The sequence below is a fragment of the Anser cygnoides genome, chromosome 1 (genome assembly GCF_040182565.1).
Source record: "Anser cygnoides isolate HZ-2024a breed goose chromosome 1, Taihu_goose_T2T_genome, whole genome shotgun sequence".
Classification (NCBI taxonomy): domain Eukaryota; kingdom Metazoa; phylum Chordata; class Aves; order Anseriformes; family Anatidae; genus Anser; species Anser cygnoides.
The window spans coordinates 135,013,047-135,040,135 of NC_089873.1; the positions used below are offsets into that span (position 1 = coordinate 135,013,047).

The 27,089-nt window shown below is 36.1% G+C and overlaps 1 non-coding gene across 1 annotated transcript; it reads left to right on the forward strand.

Annotated features, from left to right (window-relative positions):
- The first annotated feature begins 15,759 nt into the window (after nt 1-15,759).
- TRNAF-GAA (transfer RNA phenylalanine (anticodon GAA)) lies at nt 15,760-15,832 on the forward strand. Its single transcript has one exon. It is a non-coding gene; the product is annotated as a tRNA-Phe (tRNA).
- The last annotated feature ends 11,257 nt before the right edge of the window (nt 15,833-27,089 follow it).

Consider the following 27,089-nt stretch of genomic DNA (forward strand, 5'->3'; position numbering starts at 1 on the left):
CAGCCATATCATCATTGTGCAGACAGGATTTTCAAAAACAAGATTTACAAGGGGGTTGCTTTGTTGTTGCTTTGCTAAGAAATATTCTCATTGGTTTACTGGAACTCCTGTGTTTGCAGTTTGAGACTGCAGAACAGCCGAAATGTAGTTTCACCTCAAGCCAGTTTATAAACCAGAACATGCATAAAAATATGTGGCTTTGTTATTGAATTGATTTCTCAGTGAGAATAGAAAACATGATATTTTGTTCTTTGCACTAGCTGCATTTAAATTTCAGTGTGGATTTTAAAGGTTTGATATTGATCTATAAAGACCAAAATAGTTTTGTTTCTGCCGTCTATGGTACAGCAGCAGACAGTGAAATACACAGTAGTAAAAATTTCCTCAATTTAACACAGAAAATAGTATTTCCAGGCCAGAGGGGCAACTTCAGTGTGGTTCTCCATTTTCAACACAGAAGAGAGCAAAGGGAATGAGGATGGAGAGAAAGAGAGGTAAAGATGTAGAGAAAGGCAAAGAAGAGTGTTTTGACTCTATAATAGCATTATTCACACTGCACTCTGTGGAGTTTTCTGAAATGTAGAATTTCACATCGATAAGCTGAGGAAGAACTGCAGCTTTCCATTTCTTATGCAAGTGCCATATAACGTCAGAAAAAAATGTGTTCATTACAGCATTGTTGAGATGGGCTGAGAGCTGACCACATGTATTAAGAATACTCTGAGCATGTGTGAAGGATTGGTCTAAAGCTATAGAAGAAATCTCAGAGTAGCATACATGATTAGGAAATTGTGCAGCTATCACTTTTGGGTGTGTCCAGGGTCAGAACACTGAACTACTATGTTTGTTCTGGTAGAAATATTTTCACAGTATCACAGTATCACAGATTTCTAGGTTGGAAGAGACCTCAAGATCATCGAGTCTTCCTGCCCTCGAGAATTTAGGAATTTCTTACTTCATAGAAACAGACACGTTAGGAGCCCAGTTTTATGCAGCACCTGTAGTAGCAAAATGCTTTTTTGTTGTTGTTGTTGAAGTTCTACTTCTATTTGCTGAACCATAAGTATTGGATAAATGGCAGCAATTGACCATCATGATGTATCAGTAACATCACTGTCAGATGACATCCCTAAAGGGTAGCAGGTGGAATCTAAACCAGCTGTCAGATCCAAACAAATACATGTCATAACAGCATCTTTCTCCATTATTGTACACATGCTGACATTCAACAAAGCTCATTTAAGTTGTGTTTTTGTTTGCTTGTTTGTTTTTTAGTTGTTAGTTCAGCATGGAAGTGTCTTTTAATAAAAATATAGATAATAAATTGCATGTAAGTGTCCCTACTATCTTACAGGGTGGATTATGCATTCTAAAGGGGAAGGAGAAGAGGGAGAGGTGAGGCAAGTAAAAAATGTATTATGCATGATGGGGAACTGACATATCATTTTGAAATTACCAGGGCCATGAAGGAAGAAGTAGCAAGTTCAATTTCACCTCTGTGTCATATGTTGGTGCAGTGTGTTAAGGGGAAGCTTAATGTTTTAAAGTATCTTTTCAAGTTTTCCATTTCCCTCTGCTGTGATGAAAATGAAAAAGTGTTAAACTTTTCAAATATTATTAAGTATGCAGTCATATTTTTCATTAGAGATATGTGAAATTTCATTTTCAGAGCTAGAAAGGCAAGGTTAAATGTTAAAGATTTGATATGTCTTAAGGCAAGCTTCTCCTCAGTGTAAGAGGTTGCTGACAGACTGCCCAAAGGATGTACTTTTCTGAGGATGATTTGATAGACAGAATCAGCAGGTGGTAAAAAATTTCAAAAATTCTGCTGTTTGAAGAAATCTCCACTAGCCATAATTTCAGTTCAGCTCTTTACCCTTTGCCCATAACCTTTCTTGGTGTAATGTTATTGCCATTGATTATGAACAATTATGTTTTGGGTATTTTTACTACTTTTTATTGCAATATTTCTTTCATTTTTGATCATCATTGTAACAGCCCTAACATTTTCTAATATGGACTGTTACAATCTTATTCAATTGGCAGCCTGCCCCCAGCTATGTTATTTTATTACTACTAGTAGTTGAGAAATGAGAGGAATGTAGTTCCCAGTGACAACAAATGTAAACAGAAAGAAAACATTTGTGTCTCTGAAACCCTCAAAAGAAACACACTGCTAACCAAGGAAACCACATGGCCTTCAGGGGGCCCTAAATGAGAAGGTTTTCCTTTCGAGTTTTAGCTAGACTATCTGTTTTTACAGTTGGCAGGCAGGTTCTCTTAAAATGTTGCAGAGGGTTTATCTTTCCCTAAGATGAAATATTGGTTTTGTGGCTACTTCATCATAATGACGATACCACAAAAGCTTGCATTGTCTTCTATGGCAGAGTACTATTACAAAGGAAATGGTGTTATATTTTTTAATATCACTGCCTTATAAAGGGCTTTTTAACAGGGCCCTTTAACGGCGAAGACATTTTGTTTATAATCTGTAAAATTTTGTGGCAAAAAAAAAAAAAGTTGAAAATTAATAGGCCTGTTTGTCCTTTGCAGCAAGAACTGCCTCAGGAACATGTGCCCTCTAAACTCTCCACATCTTTGCACCTATACTGCATCATCAGCAATGGTTGGTGTGAGAATGACGTTTGCTCAGCAAATTGCTTGTGGCTGGGATTCTGACTGTGAAGAAGCAATGGTGAGACATTACTACTTTGGTTTAATGTAGAGGTGAAGCCATGTGTGTGCTTTTGTGTGACTTCATAGAGATGTCACCCTGGAATCAACAGCTTTCTCACTCGCTGCTGTTCCTTTCCCTGTTTTCAGGACACATGCTGCTGTTTCTTACTTGTTTGAGAAGCATTAGCAAAAGCTAATGTACCACTCTCACAAGAGACCAAAAAACTCTGGAAGAGTTATTGTTGCCTGCTGCTGGCTTTGGCAAATCCCTTACTGCAATATTTGTTTTTGATGGAGGATGTTGCTCTTCTGTCATCTCTCACAGAGTAACTACCAGGATGTTTTCCCTTTAGCACTTTCCGTGTAGCTGACCCCTACAGCCAGCCATGGTCCTGGACCTGACCTCACCTCAGGGCAGAGATCAGAGCAGTTAATGTCAGGAAAGGAAATACTCCTTGGGAGCTGCTCACTAGGAAGCTTGGGAAACTTGCACTCTGCATGCATGTCACTTAAATTGACAGAACATGCAAGCAGCCAGAAATGCACTGAAAAAGCACCAAGGAGTAAGGGTTACGAGCACTTGGGGTTGGTAAGTAAAGCTTGCTTGCTCCAATACTACCAAAATTTTTAAATAGAAAGGGGAAAGCAATTGTCTGTGAATTGCCTTAAAAGTGGTATCACCTCTGATATTGAGATCCAGGCCTAATATTCTGTTTCAGTTTCCTTCCCTGTGCTCCGAGATTAGATATTGAATGTATTTGGGGAATACCTTGCTATGTCCGTAGATACCTTTGGATAAAAGCTTGTCATTTAAATGTATTCTCTACTATAGCTTAAAGAAAGATTTATGGAAGAACCTCCCATAGCTGCCAATGTGGTGTTTTGTAGTAAAGGCATGTTGCAACTACGCTATCGTGTTGAGTAATGATACTATCTAATACTATCTAAATACTATCTAATACTATCTAATACTATCTAAATTGAGTAATGATACTCTCTAATGATACTAAATAATTCAGCAAGACCCTTTTCCTGCTACTGCTCCATTCACCTGACCCTGTTTTTCTTCATCTGTGTTTCTGCTTTATTCTATGTTTACATTTGCCATTTATGCATTAAATACATTACAGAACAAACCTAATCTATCATTTAATAGACCTACACTTTATAAAGAATAGATATTTTCTGCCTTTCTAGATTCTCTCAGGCATAGAAATCTGTGCCTTGTTTTGAGTTAGCTTTTGTTCACATAACAGAACACTTTGGCTAAGCTTTCTGAAGCCTATAGATCTCACTAAAATAATGTGCATTTCTTGATCTAATTAGGCCTTCAGCACACAAGATAGTCACTACAGAATTAATGGGAAAGAAGTTTGCTTATTGAGCAGTGAGAATAAAAATAAATATTATTCCTTTCTCTAGTTTGCAGATAGACAGTGATATCTAATTTTTTTTTTATTTGTTCATTTGCTTGGTTTTTATTCTTAGAATGCTGACCTTTGGAGCCAGAATATTCCTTTAATGCATTTACTTTCCATTTAATTTCATAGTTATATTGAAGAATATAATATAATATTATATATATGTCAGTAATATAACTGACATTAAAGATTATGTACCAACAGGAACCTTAAGACCAAAGTTTAAAGCCTATTCATAACACAGTTTGATATTGTAATATAGCTTGGCATTTTAGCCAGAATAACAGCTCACAGCACTAACAAGTGAGTTTCCAAACAAAATTAATTAACATTATTCTCAAGAATCACAAGGCACATACATTTGTATCTTTTTTCTGACTACGTTTTCCTAAGATGTTGAAATTTATTTTTCTATTGTAAGGAAGATCTGTTCTTGAATCTAGAAACTTTTAAGGAACTTCCTGTTACGGCGGCTGGCATTAAAAAATAAAACAATCAAACAACAATGAAAGCACAAACACACACACACAAAACACCCAGACATTTAGAGGAGTTTCAGAAATAAGGTATTTGAAAACCTATTGCACCTCTTTCAGATGTAGAACCCAGATTTTCCTTTTGACCCATTTTATTCATCATATTTATTCAGATATAGACTTGGATTTCGATTTACGTATTTATATTCATATTTATGTTTCAAGTGTTCCATGCAATTGCAAGAGAAATATTTATCAAGATTCAAGCCTACCTTTATTCTAGTTTTATTTAGCTTCTATTGGATGTAGCACTTCCTTGGTTTCTCAGACAAAGTTCAATTATCCTACAGAGGGAAGGACTAGTACTGTAGGGAGTCTTGTAGCAATTGTGCTGGCTATCATGAATGTAAAGCACAAAAAAGTAGATGTAGGATTTAAAAGAGGTGGACAATGACTTCTAACTGGATATCTAGAATAACCTTGCTGAACTTTTCCATATGTATATTAGAGATACAATCAATTATAATTTCTCCGTGATATTTTCTCAGTTTATCTAGTTTCTTAGTTTTCTGCATACATTTTCACTTTGAGTACACTTACTAGTCTTGTTATATATGTGCTGCTTCTGAAATGCAGCCTTAGGAACAGCTACCATTCAGAACTTCCTCGTATTTACTTACTTGCTTTCTTACTTACTTACTTACTAGCTTACTTATGTTAATTGAATAAATCATAGCTTTTGAACTATGAGCTATGTATTGTGCTACTACCAAAAGTACTATTAGATCAAATCCCTCAGTAGGGATGTGGCTAAGTGTTGATACGAGAGCAAGAGGTCTATCTTATCTTTCCTGCAATTTTCAGTCTAGATAATACGGGGAATGGATCTATATATCTTACTATAGCATAGACAAAAATATCTTTGCTATTAAGTAATACAGTTTTTGGCCCAAAGTTTTCTGTGTCTGTTTTCACTTTCTGTTTTACTCAACATAAAGTGATATATTTATTTATATAAAATATTGTGTATATAAGATGAATGCATGAGACTCTGAAAGCAAGGATGTCTATATATTTTTGTTAAAAAAAAAAAAAAATAATCGTTTACTGTCTGTACTGTCATTACCATTTCCATAGCTTTGGCAAATATCTGCACACATGGTAATTGTTTTATTGGTGGAAGTTTTTTGTTTTATGTTTTTTTGTTTGTTTGTTTGGTTGGTTGGTTGGTTGGTTGGTTTTGACTTACTGAAACTGTATTTTCAGTTAATACTTAACTAAAGTAGTGAACAAAACTATTACAGGAACATCGATTTTGTTCACCAGTTACATGCCTTTCACATCTTTTTTCCCACAGCTTCGTTCTGTTTACCAAGTACTGATATGCATTTTATGCATCTAAAAGGCCAAATATCGGTTTGTGTGGGAAATTTCCATTAGACCATAATAATCTCCAATTAATTGCACAGCAAATATTTATTTCTCACACATCAAATTAATGAAACAGTTTCAGTGAGAGAAAAATCACATCAGCTTGGCAAACAACACTTATCAAGCTATGTAAGACTTACAAGACATTCTTGGCAGAAATCCTTTATCTAGAAGAATTGTGTACCTTTGGGAATTCTGTTATCACTTAATTACAAGATTATAGTGTTAGTTTTTTTGTTTGTTTGTTTTCTTTTTACCTAGAATAGAATTGAATAAATAATAAAATAAAATAAATACAATATTAAATAAAACCTTTTTTTCTGAATTTCATAATGAGTCATGACATGGCTACAACAGTATAATTGAACAGTGATTATTTTCAAGCAGCTACAAACACCATTTTATCTTAATATTAAATAAGAGTGATATTATACTCATATTCAATATTCCTAGAGCACTTATTGCTCACCATATATAAATCTGAAAGTCAATTTTCAAAAACCTCACTTTGGTCACTCTCCTATAATGACTATGTTTTTCATAACAGCACTGAGGCTGTTTTTCATGTGACTGCAGCAATGACTATTTCATATCTCACATATATTTTTGTATTCCCTTCTCACAAGTCTGTGCTAATATTCCCTGTTCTGTTTGGTGAGTGAAAGCAATGACACTATATGCAACTGCTTCCAACAACAAAGTTCAATGGTGCATACATAGCATGACAAAGTTTACTGAGCAGAGGGAGTAGAAATCCAAACTTCATTTCTGACTATTTTGGTTCATGTCTTTTCTATAAAATTTATTTAATTTTTCTTAACATAAATTTCTGAGACCCTCATAAATATTTATTTTGCTTGCACAAAGTTTTCTTTTTATGTCATTTGCTTCTTCTGAAGCTGATCCAAAAGTAGATACAGAGGATTTATATCCTATAAAAGGGCTCTTTACATAGAAATTCAACTTTAATAACTAGGAATAATATTCATTTAACTGAATTTGTTGCCAACTACCTGGAGGAATTAACCCTACTTTTTTTTTGAAACTTGGATGAAAAGAATGATGTGTTGTTGGTTTGTTTTTTTTTTTCCTTGATAGTGTTTAAATCACAATTTAAGATATGCCACTATCCAAGGACTGTTCACTTTTTATTTATTAAATGAAGCGCACATAGAACTGTGTTCATGAATGTGGAAAATTTATCTTAAATTCTTCCTGGTTGTACAGGAAAATGTTATAGCTTGGACTAGAAGAAATGGTCACAATAAGTAAAGAGAGAAGCCCTAAAAAGATCAAAGTTCGTAAGAACCATGTGTGTTATCTATACTTCCTGAAATGCTGATGAAAAATGTCTTTAGAAATTAGGTCAGTCACAACTTTAAAGTCTTGTAATTTGGATTACTTAAGGATTTGGATTACTTAAAACTTCAAGTCTCTATTCCATGTGTGAGACAGACTAGAAAAGAGGACTAGCTACAATGTTTTTTGATCAAATTTAAATTAAAATATTTGATTTCTTATTGTTGCATCAAGTCTTTGTTGTTTTGCCCTCAGGATCAAATGTTCCTTATTTAAACTGAAAACATTTTTACACTGTAAAAAATCCATGCACAGAATAGATTAAATAAATGCTGTAGAAATAATTCTTACAAATAAAAGCATCCTATATTTTTAAGTATATACATATAGATATTGCATATATCTTGCAGATGAAATACTGTCATATTCTAGAGATATATGGTGAAGCAGTGCATCTTAAAGCTGTTGTTTCAAATGGGTATTCATCTTGAATATCTTGTTAGTCATCAAATATCCTAAATAACCTTATGTTTTGGAAATGATGAATATTGCTGGGAGGTGGGGGGAGAGGGCAGAACAAAATACAAAAGTACTTCAGCAATGTTAATCCAAATATCATTTCCTACACATCTTTCAAAAAATCAGAAATATTACAAATACGTTATTTTCAAACTATTACTTTTAAATTGTGGATAAGTATATACAATCCAGAAGACAATACCCTGTCACATATGCAACAAATCTGCACCTAAAATAGCTTTTATTTTTGTAGCATATGTATTGCTGCAGAATGGGATAGGAATGAAATTGCGTAGTATGGCATGAAATTTTCATTTGCTTTCTTTGGGAGATGTCTTGTTGCGTTGTTCTTACTAGGGATTAAAGTAATTATCCCAAATTCCTATTCCATAAAATCTTGATATTACGCCATCAAATATTCCATAGGTGTGGAACAGAGCTGTAGCATTAGAGAAGTTTGGTAACATTCAGAAAATGCAAAGAGGAAATAAAAGCAATCATTTGTCAAATCAACTTAAAGTAGATTTGAATATCTTTATTGTGAAAAGTCATTCTTTGATTTAACAAAAAACAGTAGACTATTCCCCATTATCAGCAATATATAACCACTATTTATCTGCTTTGCATATTTTAGAAACCATAATACTGTGATCTTGAATGTAGGAAGTTGTCAGCTGCCTAACTCTGTCATATCAACCATATTGCTGTGTTATTGTGCATTTGCTAAAGTGTATGAATATGGAAGATCAGAAGATGCAGAGAAATAGAGAGGGGGAAAGAGAAATGAGCACTTTTCCAGTGAGAATTAGATGGATTGTACACAGAATATGATTTCACAGTCTCCAGGTCTGATTACAACTGACTCATCTTTCTGCCTATATCTCTGGAGCTGGAAGCAAAGACTGGGATTTTCTGGTGACACTGAAAGCCCTGTATAGGTCTCCAAGCTGTGAGAAAAAGACATTCACAGAAAGTAACAGTAGAGAGGAGGCAGTGGACTTAATGAGTGGCTTCAACCAGAAAAGATTTTCCACCAGACAGATTTTGTGTTAGGCCTGCTATATCCAAAACCCATGACTTTCGAGTTTTGGCTCAAATGGCTTTTTCAAGCCATTTTACTGAGATAGAGCTTTCCTTAGTTTTGCTGAATGGAAGAGGAGCAAAGTCACCTGAATACATCAGTCCTTGCGTCTAAGTATACGAATAGGAATTTCATAAATTGTTTTTGCAAAATCTTTCTGCTTTTCAGAGTTTTTAGTTTGAAGTGCTCCTTAGCCACAATCAGCAGAGCTAAATCTTTCATTATAAAAATCTTACAACATTGCATAACAAGAAGAATGAAATATCTTCCAAATTGTTATTTAAAAACTAGATCCAATTTCACATTATTATTAAATTAAATGCCCTCAAATTCCATCTCAGTCACTGAAAGGTTTTTATCACTTTGCCTCACAAAAGACACCACTGGGATTTTAACGTTTGGTTTCTGTAGCTAAGGGCATATTGAAAATCCATCAGTTTATTTTTATGTTTCAGTTATTTTCAGTCACACAGTGTCTTAAATTCAAATGCAGAGCTCTTGCAGTTTCAGCTGCTGCATTACCGCAGCTTCAAAGTCCAACCAAGTCTTTATCAGCATGCTTCAACAGTTGTTTTTTTTTTTTTTTGTGTGTGTGTGTGTGTTTGTGTGGAACAGTGAAAAGTACAGTTACTCTTCTTATTTCCTACAAAATCTGAACTGAAACACCTACCTACTGTGAGGCACAGGATGTTTGTTTGTTTGTTTGTGTTGTTAGATTGATACTGGATGTAAATTTCCACTGCTCATCTACAAAGCTTACACCGTATAAAAGGAAACTATATATATATATTACAGTTTCTGACCATATATATATAATGTAATATATATATATGTATACGTAATATATGTATATGTTATATATATGTAATATGTAACATAACATAACATAATAATATATATAACAGTCTCTGACCAATATATATATTGGTCAGAGACTGTTGAGAAAACTGTAGAGTGACTCCCTGTCTGTAGGAATGTTTTTTTTTTTTTGCTTTCAGCAAGGGTAGGATCTCATATTTCCATTCATTGCTATAGAAATAACACTTAGGAAACTGTAAAGGTCTTTTATAAATCAACGTAACAAAATGCTTAATCCCAAATCCTTTGAAAGTTGTGTTAAATATGCTGAATCTTTGTATTCTCTCTCCTTTTCTCTCTCTCTCTCTCTCTCTCTCTCTCTCTCTCCCTCCCCTGCAGTTTAAGGATTAGCTCTGTTTCTTGTGAGATGTGCTGGATCAGTGCTTGTTGAGAATAAGCTGGTACAAGATTAGTAACAGCAGAACAGCTATAACCTGTAGACTTCCTTAATTTATGAACTGAAGTAACTTTATCACATTGGAGGTGCTTCCTCACATAGGCAAAAATAAAGAAAATAAAATATCTTGAAGCCTCAGAAATATTTCAGTAAACATAACATTTACTCCTAACTCAGATACAATTCAGAGATCTAACAGGAAACTGCTTTTTGTCTTTCTTCAAAGTCATCAATGTGTCCTTAAACTTTGCCTATGAAAAGAAAACTTGCAAATGTAATTCTCTGTCAATTCTCTCCACTGTGCATAAAATAGCAGACATTGCAGTCAAAACCTTCAAGAATTTACCTGTATTATGATTTGTAGTCAAAGTTCTTTCGGAAATCAAAAATACTAAATTAATAATATTTGCTGTAGTTTTCCTTTACGGTCATTGAAAATATCTTGTGTGCGTGTGTGTATGTGATTGCAATGATGGGATCATAATGCTAAAAAACAGGAGAAAAACAGGCTTTCCATAAAGGAGATCTGTCTCCCAAAGAAAGCTCTGGAAAGTGATCTGAATTACACATAGAACTGAATTTTACTTAACTAAAAATAGCATTAGGGATTAACAACTTTTAAACCAAATGTCTTCAACAATTGTCTTCACCAGTTATAAAAACAAAACAAAACAACAGCAACAACAAAACACCTTGCAGCCAAATAAGATAAAGTGTATGTGTGTTGCAGGAGGTATTCTACAAGAAAATCAATCCAGAAATTGGTGCTTCATAAGATAAGCTTCTCATCAACTTCAACTATTATATCTTTTCCTGTTACACCCAAAGCTCTTCCTGCTAATGCATGTTCTCACACTTGCATCTATGTGTGTAACAATTATTTTCTACTTTCATAGTCAGAATAGCAGTTTATGGCATAAATTCTGCTGATTTACCAGCAAGAAGTTCTAATATACCCTGATTCTGATATCTTCTTGTTTAAAGGATAGAGGCTGCCTGATTACACAGCCATGAGAAATTAAACAGATATTTTAAAGTGAATAATGCCATTTAAAGGTTTTGTTTTGTTTTGTTTTCTCAAGAAAAAGATAGTAGTTATAAGGTTAAAAAGAAAAAGAAAAAAAAAAGTAACTGAAACTGGACATACAGTTCCCAGTTGGGTTTTTTGTTTGTTTGTGGGTGTGTATTATTATTATTATTATTATTATTATTATTATTATTATTATAAAATATTAGGATTTGACAAGCCACATGACTTGTAAATTTCAAGCTGTTTGCTTCTTTTGACACAGTCAATTATCACTTATGTTTGCCTGCCATAGAGAGGAGGATACCAGTATTTTACTTTTATGTGTGAAAGAAGGATAAGATATGGACCAGAAAAAAAGAGATTCTAATAGATTCAAGATGTTGTTGAATGTTTAGAAATCCTGTTTTTCTCGGACAGGTGTGAAATCTTTCATATTTGGCATAGAAGATTTAAATTATATTATGTAAAATATGTTGGGGCTACTTTTATTTATGAATAGGTTTTGCTAGCAGTCTGTTGTGTTTTTGTCATTCAGATTTTACAGTGAGATAATGTCATAAATTTTAAGAAAATGCAGAAATATGATCTAGATTAGATTAGAGCACAATCAGACATGATCTCCTATAAGGAATTCATGAATATTTGAACAAAGTGATGCTGTGGACCTGTCTGGGTCTTCAATAGTACAAGAATATGAAAAGTAAACATTATTATTTATTCTGGTAAAATATGGAAAAACGTGAACAACTGTAATAAATTAGTCTCCTTTTCTTAAAATTAAAATTTATCTTTGATAGATAAGAGTTTATCTTAGTGTTGAAAATGAAAAATACTTGAAATATGTTTGACACTTTGGGCCTGAAATTGGAAAAGAATAAGGAACTTAATAGTATTCTGTTCTTTTGTACCGTCTTTCTTCATGAAGAGAGAGACAGGTTATGAAACGCACTAGATTTTCCAGACACTCTTTGTTACAGGGCAGGTGATAAAAAACATCCCAAGGTACCTCTCCTGTGAAAAGACCAAATGTTTTCCTTGCTACAAATTTCCTAATACTGTAGACTCTGCTCCATCTGCAGTTTTCTGTTTTATGTTTTTGAGTAGCAGGAATTCTCTAGGCTCAACCTTGCCTTGTCTTCCAGAGACAGTTATTCCCTTCTTGGGGGTGGTTTTGTAGGAAAACACAAAACAGACTAGAATTATTAAATATTTTTCTCTATCACCAAGAAAATTCTTAATACTCTACTAGTCATTTGTCTTGTCAGAAGTGTTTTGCAACCTTTCTCCTGTCTTGAATACAGTTTCAGTCTTTCTTCATTTTGTCATTTTCAAACCTATTCTTACACTTGATTTCACCATTATATGTAATTTGGTTGTAGTATAACTGAAAGACTAGTTTATATGATCAAGACTGAATATCTCAGGTATACACATAAGATATGAATAATCTTTCATTTTTTAACTATATTCTGTCACTTATATACAAAACAAATGAGATGGAAGAAAAACAGAATCCTAGGGAATGGAGACAGTATACCTTTTTATTTCACAAGGAAGGATAGTTAATTCATTATAATTCTTTTGGATTTGTTTTCCTCCCAGGGTAGAACTTTTCCCAGGGTAGAACATTATCTTTGAGAGTACATTTTGATAAGGGGTCCTGACTTATGTTGTGTTTTGGGAATGGAGTTAAAGAAAACAGGCGAGGAGCAGGGATCATACTATGTCTCAGTGTTTCCCAGCAGTTGTGCAGTTTGTTGGGAAATTCTGTCAAATAATAATAACAATTAAAAACAAACAAACAAACAAAACACAATGTAGTAAATTTCAATCATAGCTGCAGCTACAGATTCAGGAATCTACCTCCATGTTCTCAACATTATCTCAAAGATTTACCAGCTCTCTGTGCAGCAGGCATCTGAGGTTCAGGTGCGCTATGCATATATGCTCCCTGGAAGTGCCTGCACTGCTGACAGTGGGGTGAAGACATACTTGACTCCAGTCTTGACTGCATGAGTTGACTGCAAAACAGTCTGAATGCCTTCCACCTTTTTCCCATAAAATGTTCTTGAACCTCCATGCCAGTAAAGAACAAATAAGAACCCTGTGTGATAAACACAGTGTGATAAACTTTTTTTTTTTTAATGTCAGAAATTTCATAAGCAGTGTTAAGAATTAATGAAAGCAAAATGTTCCAAGAATACTCTATTTTAAAAGTATGTTGAACAAGTTATTTGACAAATAATATGGTTGTGAGTTATTTAACAGCCTCCTAAACGCAGTATTACAAATGGGTCTAGAATAACTATATTTTCTTTAGGTAACCATAAATAACTTTTCTAGGACTTTATGTTGTATATATGTGTATGTATGTATATATAAAGTCTGTGTCTGGTTTTGATGTCTGATAAACATTGCTTCTGGTAATGGGATCATAAATTTGGCACCTTACTATCCATTTACTATATGTAAGAACTGATTCTTATCCTCTTTTATTCATTTCAGTATTTTCTGCAGTGATGCTTTTTATCAGGATTTCTTTTGTCACAATTGCTAACATGTTTATCAGGGATATCAAATCAGGTTTAACATTTCTTTCTTGCTAGACTTCAGAACAAAATTCTTATCTGTACTCATTAAATTTAAATGCATGTCATGCACAGTCAAGACTTCTTTTTTATGTCAGATGGAAGATGCAGCCTGTTTAAATAAAAGTCGTCTAAGAAGAATGGTAACTTGAAGCAAAAAGTAGCATACAATATTTACTCTGTGCTGCTGCTAGCATCATACTATATTTAAATATTGGTTTGGTATTTCACCAGTGGAGGACACTGCATGAAATACCTAATTTCTGTCTGCAGTATAAGAGTGGAGCTAAGTGTCCCAGCAGGCAACATGCCTGGAACCATCTGACCAGTATGGAACTTTATGATCCGGCCTGTATAAGAAATCATAGTTTTTCCCAGTCCAGTATTACCCTTCTCAGAGCTGGTCTCCCATACACAGTCAGGGCTATTTCCTTAGAAGTACCTAGAAGTGTTTCTGGAAAATCGAGTAGAACTGAGCACAGAATATGTTCTCCAAGCCTAAGAGATGTCCATTTTATCTGTAACATTTTTCTTTGTTTTAGTGGTTAGAGCACCTATACAATGGAAGAATGAATTGGCCTTTAAGTCCTCCTCTTCAAACACCTGCAAAATAGTTTTGAATGTGGCCAGTTCATCAAACCTGAAGTAATTCATCTACTAAAAATTACATGCTATATCTGACTGAAAAATATTTGCAGTTCCGGATTAAAAACATATCAGAAAGTAGCTCTTGTATCATCTCACACTGATTACAGCTCACTCTGCGTGCTTGGCTGAGATTTATGGTATTTATATTTATTTTTTAATGGAATTGATACATTATGAATTTGTAGTAAAACCATGAAAATGTAAGTGATAAAATGTAAAATGATTTGTTGGAGTTGTTTATATGACAGCCATCTGTGTGCCATACAGAAGCAATTGCTTAATTTCTGCCATTAAAAGTCACAGGTGTAGGGGAGGACTTCCTCAGATCAGAAGTCCTATGCTCGGAGCAGAGTGAGGAATCTTCCCCTTGTCCTGAAACGCCCCTATGCAAAAGATATGATGCTCTGGGGCTCAAAAAATGAGAGAACATCAACAACAACTATGGTAATGGTCAAGACCCAGGAAATGGCAACTGCAAAAATGTAGAACAGCATACCGCTTGTTTAAGAACCATTTCCTCTAAAAAAAAAAAAAAAAAAAAAAAAAAAAAGTGTTGGTAATTGGAGATTCCTCTCTGAAAGGCACTGATGTGCCCTTCTGTAGCCCAGACAAGCCCTAGAGAAGGGTTTGCTGCCTGCCTGTGGCCCTCATTTGTGACATCACAAAGAGACTACCACGCTTAGTTAAGCCGGAGGCCTATCACCCATTCCTGATCTTTCACGTAGGGACAACTCAGGCTGTGATAAGGATACTCAGAAACATCAAAAGGAGCTTTATATCTCGTGGAAAGATGCTGAAGGGATCAGAAGCACAAGTGTGGTGTTCTTCTCAGTCCTCCCAGCCAGAGACTGGGACCCACAGAGGAGGCAGCATATGGGTCAGGTGAATGACTGTGTGCGTAGCTGGTACCATGTTCAGGGTTTCAGATTCTATGATCTTGGGCATGCTTTTGAGAGACAGGGCATGCTGACACGGGATGGGGTGCATGTGACCAAGTGGGGCAGAAGCGTTTTGGGCAGTGGGCTGGCTAGACTCATTAGCAGGGCTTTAAACTAGATTCAGTGGGGGAAGGGGATGTACCTGTAAATGACACAAAAGAACCCCTGAATGCCAATACTATAGAAAACAGCAGGGAAACACCTGTGAATTATCCCATATGAATTAGCAAGGACTCCTCTGAAAAGGTGATGCATCCCATAGCCCAGCTGAAATGCCTCTACATCAATGCATGCAGCATGGGAAACAAGCAATCTAGATAGGCGGTATCCACTGATCCCCTCTCATCTATCAAGAATGACATTTCATTTTAAAAGCTTATCAGATTACTCAGGCAGAGCTGAAGTAGCTCAGCTGGGAGAGCATTAGACTGAAGATCTAAAGGTCCCTGGTTCAATCCCAGGCTTCAGCAATGTTTTGAGAATCGTAACTGTGAATTGTCCCATACAAATTAGGAAGGACTCCTCTGAACAGGTGATGTGGCCCATAGCCCAGCTGAAGTGCATACACCAATCCATGCAGCATGAGAAACAAGCAGGAGGAGCTGGAAAACACAGTGCAATTAGACAACTATGATCTAACTGCTGTAACAGAAACGTGGTGGGACAAATCACACAGCTGCAACATTGGAATGGAGGGCTATAAGCTTTAACAGGAGAGACAGGCAGGGAAGGAAGGGTGGGGGTGTTGCCTGCTATGTTAAGAAATGAATAGATGGTGAAGAGTTGACTCTGAGAAACAGCCAAGAGCAGGTTGGGAGCCTTTGGGTAAAAATTAAGGACTGGACCAACAAAGGACCAGATATTAGAGAAACCAACCAGAGGAGAAGCATTGCCGGTGCATGACCTGGTGCTCAACAATGCGGAGGGGCTCATTAAAGAGGTTATAATGGGAGGAAGCCTGGATTGCAGTGAACCCTGGATGAGTTTGTGATCTCAAGGGAAATGGGCCTGGCTAAGAGCAAAGTCAGGATCCTGAACTTCAGAAGAGCCAGCTTCCAGCTGTTCAGAGAATTAGTGGATGAGATCCCATGGGACACGGTCCTTAGGGACAGAGGATCTGATCGGAGCTGGCAACTCTTTAAGGATATTTTCCTTGGAGCACAAGGGCTCTCTATTCCCATATGTAATAAATCAAGCAGGGTAGGCAGGAAACCAAAATGGCTGAACAAGGACATGCTGGTCAAACTTAGGCAAAAGAAGGAAATGCACAGATGGTGGAAACGGGGCCATCTGGCCTGGGAAGAGTACAGAAACGCTGTCCGAATATGTAGAGACAGGATGAAGAAACCCAGGGCACTGACAGTACTAAACTTGGCGAGGGATGCGAAGAATAATGAGAAGGGGTTTTACAGGTACACTGGCCACAAAAGAAAGACTGAGGAGTGTATACTGCTTCTGACAAACAAAGACCAGAGCAACTGGTAGCAATAGATATGGAGAAGTCTGAGGCCCTTAACTTCTTTGCCTTGGTCTTCACTGGTGGTCAGGCTTCTCACATCTCTCAGGTTCCCAAACCTCTAGAAAGGGTCTGGGGGATCAGTGTCCCTCCCACTGTAAGCAAAGAGCAAGTTCAGGACCTCCTGATGCAACTGAACAGCTACAAATCCATGGGGCACAATGACGTACATCCCAGAGTCCTGAGGGAACTGGCTGATATAGTCGCCAAGCCATTCTCCATCACATTTGAAAAATCATGGCAGTCAGGCAAAGTGCCCGGTGACTGAAAAAAGGGAAACATCACTCCCATTTTTAGAAAGGGTAGAATAGAAGACCTGGGGAACTTTTTTTTTTTTTTTTTTAAATAAAATATTTCTATAAATATGTCTATATTTGTATCATTCTATGAGTTACTTTAAAAAAGAATTAAATTCAAGAAGCCGTACACATTTCAGTTCATGGACATTGATCCTGGCACAAGACCTTATGTTATCTTTTGTTGTACTGACATATTCCAGGGGTCAGTGACTCTGGCATCCAAAGAGAATAAAGGGATAAAAGGAAATAGAAAACACCTTTCTGTACCGCATTCATTTAGGACTACAGAGGTACTAAGCACTAATAAGTACTAAGTGCTTGTACGTGAAGTGAAAGAACTGTGCATAATTTCTTTCCTTTGTGTATTGCTTCAATTTTCAATGACCATGGATGAAAGAATTTTCTTTCAGTCAAAGGTAAAAAAAATAAAAAAAAATAAAAAAATAATAATAGATCCAGGATTTGAAGGTTTGTATTTACAAAATTGTGCTATCGACAAAACTGAAACAGGGTAGCATCATCTAATTTATCTAATTTACTTCTTAGTCACTTTGTAGCATGTACAAAAGTAAAAAGCAATTACTATTTTTTCTCTCTTAAATTGGCAGACTGACATAAAAAATGCCATATACAAAATGACATGCATAAGAAGGAGGAAATTGTTTTTCTTTCCTTTTTTATTCAGAGTCTGATTATCGTACTGTTCCTGAAATACTAAACCCACCATGTCCCCAAAGGCGCCCTCAGCCCTGACTGTCCCACATCAGCCCCCAGGTCTCCCTGACCTGCCCAGGCCCAGGCACTCGCTGCCAGCCCTGGTGCCACCAGCCCCTGCCCCTGCAGCATGGCCAGGATCCAGCTCCCCACAGCCTGGCCCTGTCTAGCCATGGCCCCTGCCCAGATGGGCCCACTCGCAGACCCAGCCTCAGCCTGTCCCTGTCCCCAGGGAAGTGCCTGAGGCATGCTCTGAGGGCTCCTGAGCACCCATGGGGAGCCCAGAGGTGCCCTGACAAAATCTTAAAGATGGAAGATGGAAATTTGAAAGATGGAAATTTGTCTGAGCAAAGCTGCTATCACTTTGTCCTCTAAAATCCCTTTGGCCTTCAAAGAATCATTGTACAGGGTGATGTCTAAGGATATTTTCAGGTTGTTTTTATGCCACACAGGCATCTCCAAGAAAGGGTGTTGGGAAGCATCATCTCAGAAGGCATGCAGCACCTCAGCAGGCATTTCCACTTCTTTTATAGAAGTTGAAAAGGAATTCAAATGCTTCTCTGTATTTTACTGAATTGCTTTATGCCTCTAGGTCACGGCAGTAAGGCTGTGCCAGATTCTGATGCACTAATTATGCTGCTTTTGAAACTGTTTACTGTTGGATAATGGTGCTCCAGGCAGAAAAGACCATGAAGTAGTCTATTCTACTTGGATAATAGATTAAGTATGTCACAACTGTTACTTCTACTTCCAGTTTTTGAAAAATTATTCTCTAGGAGAGATGTGGTGGTTAAAAATTATGCTGGAGGGGTAGCATGTAGGTCCTAGTGCACTGAATGACTGTCTCAGGATCTTTATTCTTCCATTTGATTTGTGCAGCTATGCCAGGGATGAGTTTACAAATATTTATGCTTGAGGCAGAGAGGAAGCATTGAAAGCAAAAGAGAAAGGAGGTGTTGAGGTATTGGCAGGGGAAATTGAAGGGTTTTTTTGTGTGTTTTTGTTTGTTTATTTTCAGTGAATTGGTAGAGTGCAAAAAGAGTAAATTGATAGTAATGCAAGTGAGACATAAATCTGATAAACAGAAGTAGTCCTCTTCCACTGGATCAATCTCTTTCAATTTCATCTTCCTTTTGGTCGGAGCTATAAAAGCTAAACTGCATTACTGTGTAACATGAATTCAAGACAAAAGAGAGTTGAAAAGAAAAGTATTCTTCCTTGCTTCCAAAGGAAAGGGACAAACAGAACAAACAGCTACTCACGGGAATATTTGACTTTGTATGTATAGCTTGTTTGAAAAAATAATAGAAATACTCATTACGTATCTTCTGTGAAAGTAACTGAGGATATTTCTTTTAAAGTAAAAGATAAATAACTGATAACAGCTAATATGAAATTAGTTAATTAGTGCTCGAGACCAAAGATGAGAACTTTGTGGTTCAATTTAGCTAGTGGTCCTGAGGCAATTTTGTTGTTAGTACCATGGTTAGTATCATGATTTCTGTTACTATCTTAGTGAACTTGCAAAATTACTTGCAATTATTTTCAAATTTAAGGTTTCTTTCTGTTCAGGAGAGGAAACATGCTCACAGAATTATGAGAATCATAAATTTTAATGCTATAATCTTACACTAGAAATTCATCTGAGTTCTTAAAGTTGTATCTAATAATTAACAGTTATAAACTCAGTTGCCACTGAAAATTAATGAAGCAATACTTTACTCTTTTTGTTATTTCTTAAGAACTAACATTGCAATGCCTAAATTTTGGAAACATACATTTGGCATTTAATAAAAGTTACTAGGCTATTGCAGTTTCTCTTATTTATTTATTTATTATTTAATTGAAAAAAATCTGGCTCTATACTCTTCTCAGTAGAAGATACAAGCAAGAAAACATGTCATTTAGAAATGCTCAACAGCAAGTCTTGGCTTATTTATCATTTCCAGAACATAAAATATACAATGGAAAGTTTTTCTTGTGCTGAGCCAGGAGAGTAGAACATGTCTCACTAAATTTTTCTATGTATTTCCATATTCTTATCTATCTTGGCTTCACCCAGAGGTGCAAGATGACACAAATTCGCTAGGATCTACTGAAAAAATTCACAAATTCAGTTAGGATCTACTGAAAGATGTTATTCTTTCCCAATACCAAGATTTCAGTATGATAGAAGATATTCTATTGTCACTGCCCATGTAATTGTTGTCCAAAATATGCCTTTATTTCTTCATTATTGAAGTAAAAATACAGGGAATTCCTTAAACATTAAAAATGTCCTTAACTTGAACAAAAATTACAAGAAATTACAATAAAAACAATATTTCTGCTTAGCAAAATAGTTTCCATATATTACTCAGCTGCTATCAGAGTACTTTGCAAGTCTGATGTACAAAGATATTAACCACAGCACGTTCACATAATCAACAGTATTGTCACTCTATACGTGCTGGAGTAAGAACCGAAAAAACACACTGGAAAGACAGCAACAATCCTCAGTTCTTGTGTTAGCATATACACTCACAATTGATCCCTGCATGATGTTTACCTGAGTCATATATATTTTGAATGGCACACACTGAAGTTTTCCAAAACACATGAGAATTTCCCATATTGTATGCATTTTACTGTCATCTTTCTAAGTGTTGCCTACTGCGTATCATTCCCTTCCTTAGTAGTTCTGCAGAATCTCTCTTCATATTTAGATTTTTACACAAAAGATTGTTCAACAGTCATCTCATTTCAAAATTTCAGTTACATGCAAAATTATGGGTAACAACTTAGTGAAAAAATACAGTTCTGCATACAATTTGCAAATTACCTTAATTAGTAATCCCTCACATTGTCATCTTTACCAAGGTTTGGGGTTTTGTTTCCTTTTTTGTTTGTGTTCACTATTCTCTTTTTTTTTTTTTTTTTCATAAATTACATTTATGTTTGTAAAAATTTACTCCCAAATGATTATAGGTTATACTATGCTGGCCTACTGAAACATAATTCAGGCATGAACATATGACTGGACATGGTGGTCCCTTTTTATACAACCAAAAAATTATTACACAGAATCACACAGAATCATCTATTGGTGATATATAATTCAAAAAAATTAATTGAAATTACCTTTTGACATTAATTATTTGAAAATTGTTTTACCAATAATTGTAATAAATCTTCAGAAGAAATTCATTTTTGACCTGAAATGGGAATGAAGAGGATACCATTTTCTTTATGTCATAAATTTAAAAATAAAAAATAAAAATTAATACATAGATATATTTTTAGAAAAATCTGCTCCTTAACAACCTAGTAAAAAAAAAAAAAAAAAAAAAAAGGAAAAATACATTATGTTTAAGTAGCTTGAAAACAAATTCACACAGAGGATTTATTTATTTATTTATTTATTTTTGGTATAAACTTATATACTTCATTAGGATGTTCATCTGTCTCTGTCTTCCTAGAGATACTGAGTATCCCACTGTCTGTGCTTGAATACAATTGAAAATGTATTGTAAATGTATTCTAATTGCACTGAAAGCATGATTTAAGCTGAAGGACATGAGAAATTAATTCAGATACAACGCTGGGAACTATTTGTTCGTGCCTTAAATGTCTTCATACATGCACAATTAATTTTGACTATTCATTTGCCATTGTGTATCATGTGCAACAATAAGGATGAAAGGGAAAAAAAAAAAGAAGAAGAAAAAAAAGTATTTTATTAAATAACCAGAAAATGTTACTTTGAATAAAACCAAACTATCTCAATCTTAAACCGTGACAAGGCTCTAAGGTCTACTTTAAAATGAATTTTAAATTATCAGCTAGTAGTCAGTACTCAAATAGAGATGATAGCGCTGATATAATGCCCAGTACAAGCTAATATATGGTATCAGTTGGAAGGATCAGACTGATTAGGAAGGAGAAAATGTTGTTAAGATACACATATTTCTTGATCATTAGCAGTGAGGAAAAAGAAGGTACAGATAAAACACAACCGAATTTAATGAGATTTTTGGTGTATATATTCAATTTTGACACTCATTTCAGTGTTACCATTTTTTTTTTTTTAAAGTATTGTCATGTCATTTGTAAATCTCTTACTGCAAGATGTATTTTTAGGGCCAGCGCCCCAAAACCTAGAGATATTAAAGCAGGCACTCCCATTCAGAATGCACATTTTTGAAGGCGGTTTTAAGACTTTTCGGCAGCTGCATCTGCTCTTGTATAGGGTTGGAGATGAGTAGCAAAAAGGACTAGGTCTCTGTAGTGGCTTAACCCGGCCGGCAGCCAAGCACCACACAGCCGTTTGCTCACACTCAACCACCCCAACCCCACCCCTCACTCCATGGGATGGGGGAGAGAATCAGAAAAAATAAAATAAAATGAAAGCTTGTGGGCTGAGATAGAGACAGTTTGTTATGATAGAAAATGTAGGAAAATAATAATAATAATGATAATAGTACTACTAATAATAATGTGTACAAACAAGAGATGCACAATGCAATTGCTCACCACCCGCTGACCAATGCCCAGCCTATCGCTCAGCCCCCCACCCCGTCCAGCCCCCCATATTAATTGCTCAGCATGACGCCATATGGTATGGAACACCCCTTTGGCCAGTTTGGGTCAGCTGTCTTGGGTCTGTCCCCTACCAGCTCCTTGTGAAACCCCAGCCTGCTCGCTGGCAGGGCAGCGTGAGAAGCTGAAAAGTCCTTGGCTTAGTGTAAGCACTGCTCTGCAACAATTAAAACATCAGCATGTTATCAATATTATTCTCATCCTAAATCCCAAACACAGCATCATACCAGCAACTAGGAGGAAAATTAACTCCATCCTAGCCAAAACCAGGACAGTCTCTCTTATTTTTACTTTTCTGTGTGCATTTTATTTATCCACATCAGTGTTCTGGATGGGGTCCCCATGAATTTACTTTGTCATATAGAATCATAGAATGGTTTGGGTTGGAAGAGAACATAAAGATCATCTAACTACAACCCCTCTGCCATGGGCAGGGACACCTCCCACTGGACCAGGTTGCCCAAAGCCCCATCCAGCCTGGCCTTGAACACTTCCAGGGGTGGGACATCCACAGTTTCTCTGGACAACAGCTTCTCTGGGCATGTAGTTTAAGCTCCTTTCCCACTTTCTGCTTCCATACAGCTTTTATTTGATTCTTGAAGGACAATGAAATAAAGAATAGAAAAAGACCATGTAAGCATCCTGAGCTTTGCCTGCTGTAGCATGGAACTGATTTTGAAAAGGGCACTTCTGAGTAGGTGGGTAGTTAGACCTGAATGCTATTTTCCAGAATTTCCATCCAGACAAATTTGCACAGAAGAAAACTCTGATCCTGCTCATAGCATCTATAAACAAATGCAAAAGTTTTTGAAAGACTTAGATGAGGAAATGAGAGAAAAAAACTATGCACAAACTAAGTTAATTGGGAATGCAGTAAAGAAGTCATTCGTGCTCTGTAGACGTGTATTCTTTCAGATCAGGTGGCAGCCTAGGTCTTGGCTTTTGTGTGTTACACATCAGGCAGGCTGCAATTATTAGAAAGCTGGCTGGATTCCTCCCTCAAAGAACTCCTAAATGAAGATCCTTCAAAGACGCTCCACTGAAAAACACCTTCAAGAGCCGGTCTCTGAACAAACCCTTCATCTTCCAGTTCTCAGGCTATCCTTCCCTGCCTGCTGGGTGGCTCTGGTGACCAGCCTTCCGTCTGAACACTTCTATAGGTTCACACAGATTCAGTCTTTTTAGACATTGCATCCATCTGAACATATATACATGTCACACAACCTTCTGAATAGGATAAATTTTGTTAAACATTAGCTGTTGACTCAGACTAAATATGAAGGTAATTAACCACTTTGGGATGATAGTGAGTTTGAGGTGAGAGATTCCCAGCCTCTTTCTCTTAAACACACCACAACAGTAAGAGACATGTCCTTGCTTCCTGAAGAATTTATATCAGTGTGCTAGAGAGCATGTAAGTAAAAACAGGTGGTATGAAAAGGCAGGAAGAGGATTAACAAAGTCTGCATGCCTGAATCTTGCTGTAGTATTAGGTGTTTCTCTGAACCCCTCCAGTAAAGGCCAAATTCAGTTATTAGTCATATCAAAGGTATATGATGCCAGCATAATTATGGTCACATGATACTTCATGTATATACCTCATGTACTTTTCTTAGATTTCTTTTGCCTTCACCCCTCACATTTGTTTCTGTTTCTGAACTGTTTTGCCATGTATCACTCTTGTTTTTCTGTATTTTTAACCAAGTAATAAATCTCGTTTTATAGGGGGTGGTGGGAAATCCTGTATGGCCACGTTTTTTTTTTTTTTTTTTCTTTTTTCATATGTGTATTATTTGCAGTTATATGGTTTGTTTGTTTACATTTTTATTTTCCCGTGTGTTATTTACTTCTTGGTCTATATCTGTTGCTTTGCTATATCTTAACCAACAGATGTTATGTGGTCCATTTCCTTGGTGGTAACATGTGGGTGTATTCAATACTTGTTTTCCACACATGCTATAGATGTGGGAAAATGTGGGTTGTCCCTGGGAAGAAATGGAGCTAGAAGCATAAGAACCATTACGGGTCCATGTCTGTAGGGGAGAATGGGCATGTAAAAGTCATGAAGAAAGCTCTTTCAGAATTTGTCTCTTGGGGCTTGAGAAGCTTGGTTATGTCTTGTCTCTGTGTTAGAGAAAAGGAGACCTGAGAAAACAAACAAAACTTTTCTCCTGTGTAAATTCTAAGAAAATAACATTTCCACTGGGGATGGCAGAGGGAAAACATCGAAGCAAATGAAAGTAATGTCTTTGTGGCTAGGAAAACTACTTAACATTTGCAGTGAAATCTGTTTAGGATAGCTAATGTTTAGAATAACTAAATTTCTAACCATGCAGGAATAAGTTTTGTTTATGAGGCTGAGCTGATACTGCAATCTGGAGTTTTGTGTGTGGCTTGAACCAGGATGTGTCACAGTCATTGACCAGCAGACCAAAATGATTCAAGAAACCATAGTCCCAACTGCAAACCATGTGGAGTGGATCTCTACCATTTTATCATAGATTATTCAAAATACGGATATCAGACTCCCCCTTGGAGTCAGCCAACAATTTATTTTGATGCTGTGTGAGCTCAGGGCCCCATCAAAGCTGTTTGTGATCCGGTTTTGCAGGAACTGTGGCACAATGAGGGTCATGATGGTTATATTGTGCTATCCACACTGAAGGTTTCACACAAGATTCACGGAAAATGATGTCTCTTTGGGAAAGGAGGTCCCAGCCTCTCCATGTCTGAAGACCTTTGAGCTGCTGAAAACAGTCCTTACAAGTTTAACTGCAGTGAGGATTTATGACATCCATAAATCTGCAAAAGAAGCCATCTCTGAGAGGGCATTGCCTTTCTTTATTACTTGATGCATTGCAACACCAGTTTTGTGAGAAGCAGATGAACTGTAAACATGATGTGTGTTAGAAAGGTCTGTAGGCACAGAGGATTATCACAGTCTATTAAGATTCTATAAATTGTCCTTTAATTGGTTGTCACGTTTCTTTTGCCATTAAGTTTCCCACTATAGGCAAAAGTTTCCTCTTTTTGTGATTAGAAAGTCTGGTTCTAATGGGGATGTGCTCTACTCATATTTTATTGCACACATAAAGCAATCTTCTGTCAAATCTGCTATTGACCCTGCTTTTTATTATTATTATTATTATTATTATTATTATTATTATTATTATTATTATTATGTGAAACATGCTGGTTTGCAATGTGGGGGCAAGAGAAAAAAATAAAAATCAAAATGATAAACAAATGCTGTGACCATTGGCGGACTTTTGCCACTTATCACAATATGAAAAGGTTGGTTTCTGGCTGAATAACTCTGAAATCTGACTTACATATTAACACAGCTGGGAGTCAAGGTAGGCAGTCTCTTTTGGACCAGACTCCAGTGACTCTTATTGTAAAGCACTTTTGTCTGCAGGGAATAGAGAGCTACATGAACTCATGAATGATCAGTCACATTGTCTTAATGGATTTGATTACTATCCAACCTGTTTTTGATAAAATGATTTCATTCTTCACTTCATTGTGCTTTGATTATACTTGTCAATATAGCCAGTGATTGCTGCAGTCATTGAATATAAAAGGGCTGTAGTGAGGTATAGCATTTATGATACTTTTCTTCCATTTGTCTCATCAGTCCTGTGTGTTGCAGAGGTGAAACATATCTCTGGTACTTTGTGGTCTGTGTTGATGGAAGCCATGCTTTATGGGCCAATTTATGACTCCTTATGTCCATATTGTTCAAGGTTGCAATATGCTACATTCTTACGTCTAATGACAAGTATAATTCTGCAAATTGTAAGATGAGCTTTTCTGACAAACATACTTAACCTGACCAACATCTCAACGTGACCTCTCTGATGCCGCTCTTGCAAGAGTTGTCACTCCAGTAGGCTTGACTACTGTTGATCTCTTGTAGGTCTGTGTATAGTTTCATTAGCAGTAACTCAAGTGCTAGAGTCAAATCTCCCATTACCAGCCATCTGGAATATACGGTGTTTTTTTAGTCACTTAGTCAAAACTGCCCAAATTGTACTCACTTTCCTTAGAGGTGAAGTTAAAGTAAACTAGCATGTAGAGAGTGCACTGTAACAATTTACAAGGCCACCTGCAGGGTGGAAAACTAATTTTAACTGCTTGTAATCCACTTTTAGTACACATATGCCTCCTTCCCCAAAGTAATGAAAAACCTTGTTATGGATCTTTCTGAACAGCCTCTTTAAATAACAATGGCATATACCAAATTAAATTTGAGCAGAACAGCTCATTTGTTGGGACTGAATTGTCTGATGACTAATGTGCATATGGCAGTCATAGATGAGCTTGACCGCTCTGGCTTTTCTGTCCTCGTCACAAATGTATGCTTTCAATCCTAAACGCATGGAGCTTAGCAGAGCATTAAGCCATATATCATCTAGAAAGTATTAAAATTAAAAGAATTGAGGATGGATAAAATGATTTGTAATTTATTTTGGAAAATGAGTCATTTAGAAAAGTTTTTTTCAAAGGACAAAGTGTAACTGCACAGGAGATAAAGGGCGTAATTTCAGATTGGTAGAAATTATCATGCACAAATTTTATTTTTTTCATCAAAACTCTTATATGTACATTTTAATATTG